Genomic DNA, 5795 nt, shown 5'->3' with positions numbered 1-5795 from the left:
TTTCAGCACAAATCCAAAACATGGCCCCATGCTAGCTACTATGAAGAAAATTAACTCTACCCCAGCCAAAACCAGCACAACCTTGAATGGACATTCAGAACTGGTTTTTATCTCACAAAATGCTGTTAACAGTTGGAGGTAATAATAGGCAATTTATTGTGTGTATTAATTATTATCAGTCACTGCTTATGAATAAAAGAGGAGGGAAAGAAAAATCAAGTGTTCTTCCAAGGGTATAAGCCTTCAAAAGTTAATTACTAGAGGGGAGGAGAAAGAGGGTGAAAAAACAGTGAAGGGTACCACAAAAACAAAGACGTCTTTTGACCTTGTAGTATCTCTGAAATAGCAATAAACAAAAAATCACTCCATTGGGCCTCGCTTTGTTTTCTTAAAACCATCTTTTGTAAAAGCTTGAAAATTGAGGGCGGCTCACGTTGCCTTCAAATGATCTGAAACTACTCTTGAAGTATTTTAGTAGCCTGTAAAAAGAGCACTGACAAGCTCCTTTACGTGTTTTTTAAATGGTTATGCAGTCATTAAAATTCTATGGACCTGAAGGCTGCTCAGGGTGCACACAGCACGGCGCGCTGGCTATCCCTTCAGTTTGGCAAAGAAATATGGGAAAAGCCAGATCCTTCCCTTGCTGACATTGGATCCACTTGCTGACATCGGAGGCAGCGGAGCAGCCAGAGACAGCTGGGATAGACTTGAGTGCACATTTCATTTACAGTGAAGTTAAGATGACCAATTATTCTAGGATGACCACTGCTATTTTAAATGGGGAAAAGGTGCTTTTCAAATCGTTTCGTGACTCATAAAGGTTCCAGGCTTTTCCTTTATGGAAATCTGATCAGAAAGTTACGTTGGAAACCACTCCTACAGCAAGGTTCATAAATAATAAATATTCTCTCTTATTAATCCATATTTTAGTTTAACTCTGGCTCATGGCAAGTTGCTTCCTCAGGGAATGCAGGATTCTTTACAAGAGAAGGTGATGAGCCACAGTCCCCGAGGAATTAAATTGTGAAAACAATCTTGGTTTCGTACATGCTAATATAGATCTGTTATTCCCTTTCCACATCTATCACAACACATTCTAAATTGTGGCTGATCTTTTATGCAAATAGCTGTCTTATTAGACATTGCGGCTGTGTGTGCTAATGTCTCCCTGGGTTTCTCGGGCGTTTGCTATCTAACCATCAAAGCGGTGGAAATGAATGATGATTACTGCATCCCTTTGAAGAACAAAGAGGAGTCGAGGTTCTAGGTGCGGGAGTCGATGACACTGAGCCACACGGGCAAATGCGAGCATCTCTGTGGCTCGGATTAAGTCGTGAAATAATTTTTGCCTGTGTTTGTGTTTTATCGGCACTGCTAAAACTGCAAACATCGTTCACAGCTGACGTTTTGTTACAAAACATTAGGCTATTGAAATTGCAAAAGGCAAGTCAAAACAGTCTCCAACAGTGGCATAAAAAAGCCAAGAACTAGTTTTGCAGTGTAAAAATGTATCTGTTATCTCCTCAACTAGCTGAAAGTTCAAATGGTACTTTTATTTTCCACTCTCGTTATTATGATGTGAACATTATGTGAGAAATACAACTCAGTCAAGAGAATAGCTGGGAAGCATAATAGAGGGGAAAAAAACCCCAGTGGATTACGGTTCACTGCTTATGTGTCTTACATAAAATGGGAATATTCTCTCAATTAAACCAAAGTAATGTATGGAAACATTAGAACACTATAACTGAGTTTTCAGTTCGGATTAAAAAATAATGGCAGTCTTTTATACCTTGTTATTATTCCTGAATACCTTTAAAAAAGGTTGCTGACTTTTGAGCACCAAAGTTCATTTTATGCCCTGTGTCCCACACTTTAAATTAAGGAGCCTGGATTTGTCACTTGACATTAAATGACAATAATTCTTTCAGAATAGATAAAAACAAAAGAAGAAACTTTGTGGTTTCAAAATGCACGAATAACTGGTGGGATCATTCCTTCAGCTAGACTTTAAACCTTGTTTGAAGCTATGAAGGAAGTAATGGTGGATGTTTGAGGTTGGGATGCTGATGGTAGCCCATTCAGCAGTGCCTTGGCATGCTTTTTGGCCCATGGTTTGGCATCGTAGTGCCTTAAAGGGTTGCGCTTCCCAGACAGCGTGCCTTGGCAGAGCCCGGGGAAGCTCGTCTTGCTGTAACGCTGCTGGTTATGCCTAACAGAAAAGTAAAACTCTTGCAGATACTCCGAGGCCATATGTGCACAATGGGCAGACGGTTTGCGGCTACCCGGAACGGTTCAGCCAAAGTTTGCCCATGGCACTGTGCTCGCCAAGGCCGGTTGGAAAAAGGCAAGTGTTTGCTGTTGTGCGTCTTTGCGCTCAAATGGTAAATCTGACACTTCTGGAAAATGTCAGTCCTCTTGTGAGCGCAGGGGTTGATGTTGGGATGCTTGTGTCATAAAGATGGTCAAACAGCAGGGCTTATCATCGCTGTGATGGGTGCTATCTTCAGCCCGGCCAAAATAGTTGAAAACCAGTGTTTTGAGCAACAAGCATGACTATAAAAGCCAGGTATTTTTTAACTGTGGAAAAAGAGGTGAAATGAGCATGTATGTAGAATCTTACTGTATCTTTTGAGTGGCAGTCCTGTGAGGGGATGAATAAGAGACCATAAGGTTTTGCACATTACCATGGGTATATCGGGGGTTTGCTAGAACACTACTCAGGTGACGCTTGTTCAGTTACACGGATGGTGTGGGAGCACCAAAGTACCAAAAAGAGCATCTTTGGATGAACGATAGGGTAGTTCCCTGTGCAATCCTAGTGTCACCTGCTTGCGCTCCGCAACGTGAGCAGCCCATTCAAGAGTCAGGGTGGTTGTTACCTAAAGGCATTGAAGGGGATTTAAACTCTCAGTACTTCAGCTGAGAGGTGTAAAATGGGCACAGCCCCAGCTCTCACCTTTATTCTCCACTTTCTTTTCATTCTCAGACCTCTAGAGCCCATGATGGGAAGGTAGGAGAGCATGGGGTTGCTGTGTTTTAAGTATCTGTTCCTCTCTTTTGCTCAGGGTGGCTGGAGGGCTCTGTCTGCAGGTGGGTTTCCTGAGCAGTTACACCTGTGGATGCACACATGCCTAGTCCTGCCTCAGACTCCCAGGTGTAGGTAGTGTAAATATGTTTGCCAACAATAGAAGCAGCTCACAATACTACATTCAATCCCTGGTTTACTGAAGAAAAAAAAAGATACAGGAATGTAATTCAGTGGTACCAAATGCTGAATTACAGTGCAATCAGTTTAAATCCTTTTTTTATTTTTTTTTTATTCAAACTAACAGGCATTCTGTAATGTTAATAACCCATGCAATAGGGAAAAAGGTATGTTTAGGATTTATCTAATAGTATTCAGAATAGTGATGGTTAACTCCAGTGTCTCATTGTATTCTGGGAAGGCTTATGTCTTTGTGTATAATCATGTAACTGTTGCTTGTTACAGTTTTTTCTGATGTTATAAGTCATTGATTTCCTTAGTATCTTATTTAGGAATAATGCTTCTTTTTTTTCCTGATACTGACAGTGATTTTTGGATTGAAAACGATGGGTAGAAAAGATGCCTCTACAGCAAGGACTCCTGTTGACCAGTACAGGAAACAAATAGGTAAGAGATCTGAAGAAAAGTTTGTGTGCTTAAAAAAAAAAATCTGTTTTTTTCAGCCAGACCAGTTAGTGTAACAAAATGTATTATTCCTCTTCAAAAACTTTGTTTTTCTTGCGAGTGGTGCAAAATAATGCACACTCCAGGGAAACATTTTTTATATGCTGTTAACTAATTCATACAGTGAAAGCTTTTATGAAGACAGTGTTTTGAGTAACTTGAAAAAGTCCATGTTCTGTGTTTGGAAATACTAGTGAAATACTGCATTGCAGCAGCTCCATGGTGTTTCTGAACTGTTGGAACTTCCCTGATTTTCCTGTTTGTCTCCAGTTTAAAATATGGGCATTTCTAACAAAATACTCTTCCTGCTTCATAACAATTTTTGATACACTGAATGATGCGACCTTAACATTATATAACTGTATTTATTCTCACACTAATGGAATACTTTTAACATGTTAATCGTTTATTTTCCTAGGTCTTTTTCTGTTCTTACCCATTGTATATGCAGGTAACTTGTATACAAAGTACGCACATGCACACACACGAGTGCACACATGTATACTCACACAGATACCTACATAGCAGACTCAAATCCCTATTTCTTTGCTTAAATGCAAAGGTAAGTGGCTTATTTTTGGAATCCATATATGAGGATTCTGTCTCTCTAGGTGTTAATTAATATTATAAATCAGACACAAGATTTTAAAAATTCACATATAAAATGAAGTACCTTAATCTATACTCAGTTATTTAAGTAAATGACTTTGTTTTACAGTTGCTAAGTACCCACATCTGTGTTTAAATATGCAGAAAAATAGCAAGTGTCTGGGAAATAAAGGCTGTTTATAAGGTACATTCTCATGGTGAAAGAGCTAGGGTTATGTGAACAATTTTATTTTTATCATGTCTTAATTTTTTTAGTGCTGCCTTATTATTTTAATATAACTGTTCTAATGGTCTTTTCTGCACTTAAAGTTGAAAGTAAGAGACTATTTTGTATTTTATTTGTTTTAGATAGCTATGGAATGCTCTATATTTCCTAATCTTGGGCAGTTTGTGTGGCTGGCTTCCTCGGTTCATTCTCTGAGATAGTTAGAAATGTGGCTGAAAACTTCTGAGTACCTTTACAGATGGGCAGCAGATATACTAGAAAAATGTTTAAATAGATGGACTCTGTGCTTTTGTGCGATTTAGGTTTCGTTTAGAAAACCTTGCAAGGAAACTATTAACCAGCAGAAGATGACACCACAAATATTTCACCCAAATGGGTTTGGTGAGAAGTGGAAGCCCTGCAGCTCATCTTTGGGACAACTCGTCCCGTCTAACTGGCTGTTTGGAGAGAGCATGATTGCATCAGCCTTCTGGCATTTTCTCTGCATGTTCTTCATCGCGGTCATTTCTTTTTCAGCCACCTGCTTTAGGGTTGCTTTTCTTCCTTTTGTGAACACCTTCAAGTGACCACGGTTGGACTTGTTTTTTGAAGTCCTCCGCAGGGTGAAAAAGACTCCAGCGGGATCCCTGGAGAGCAGGCTGGGCTGCCAGAGGACCAGGGGGATGTAAATCTGCATCTAAGTATGGGACTCACAAAATTACCTCCTGCTCTTTCACAGCTTGGGCTATTTCTTGCACATTACTACCATGCAGCACCGGGGTTGCACATCTTACACCCGTGAGATACCAGGATTGATCAGCTGTGCCTCGAGCAGGGGAGAGGACACTGTGCTGTAGCAAGGGGGCGAGAGTATTTGTATTGGGGCTCAGTACTCAGAGGGATCCTGTTATGTTGCTGACTCTCTGGTTTCAGGCTAGCATGTTGTCTGAACAATTTGGCATGTTCCCTGTTATACGATGCAGCACTGTGATCCATTGGGTACTACAAAATACAGTGTCTGAGGGGGCTCATAATAAGCTCATTTTCCTTACATTGCTCTTAACTTGGCAAAAGCAAGTGTAAAAATTGTCATAGGGAAGTATCTCACCTTCTATGACAAGGTGACCCGCTTAGTGGATGAGGGAAAGGCTGTGGATGTTGTCTACCTAGATTTTAGTAAAGCCTTTGACACCGTTTCCATTCTTCCAGCATTCTCCTGGAGACAGTGGCTGCTCATGGCTTGGATGGGTGTACTCTTCACTGGGTAAA

The 5795-nt window shown here is 40.4% G+C and overlaps 1 long non-coding RNA gene across 1 annotated transcript in view; it reads left to right on the top strand.

Moving 5' to 3' along the window:
- The first annotated feature begins 3576 nt into the window (after nt 1-3576).
- Nucleotides 3577-5795, top strand: part of LOC109279362 — a 73150-nt gene continuing 70931 nt past the window's right edge. The window contains exon 1 of the long non-coding RNA XR_002086135.1: nt 3577-3655. This is a non-coding gene — a long non-coding RNA (uncharacterized LOC109279362). The remainder of the gene's footprint in view (nt 3656-5795) is intronic.

Source organism: Aptenodytes forsteri, unplaced genomic scaffold, assembly GCF_000699145.1.
Source record: "Aptenodytes forsteri isolate BGI_AS27 unplaced genomic scaffold, ASM69914v1 Scaffold208, whole genome shotgun sequence".
Lineage (NCBI taxonomy): Eukaryota > Metazoa > Chordata > Aves > Sphenisciformes > Spheniscidae > Aptenodytes > Aptenodytes forsteri.
This window is presented reverse-complemented; position numbering and strand designations above follow the sequence as displayed.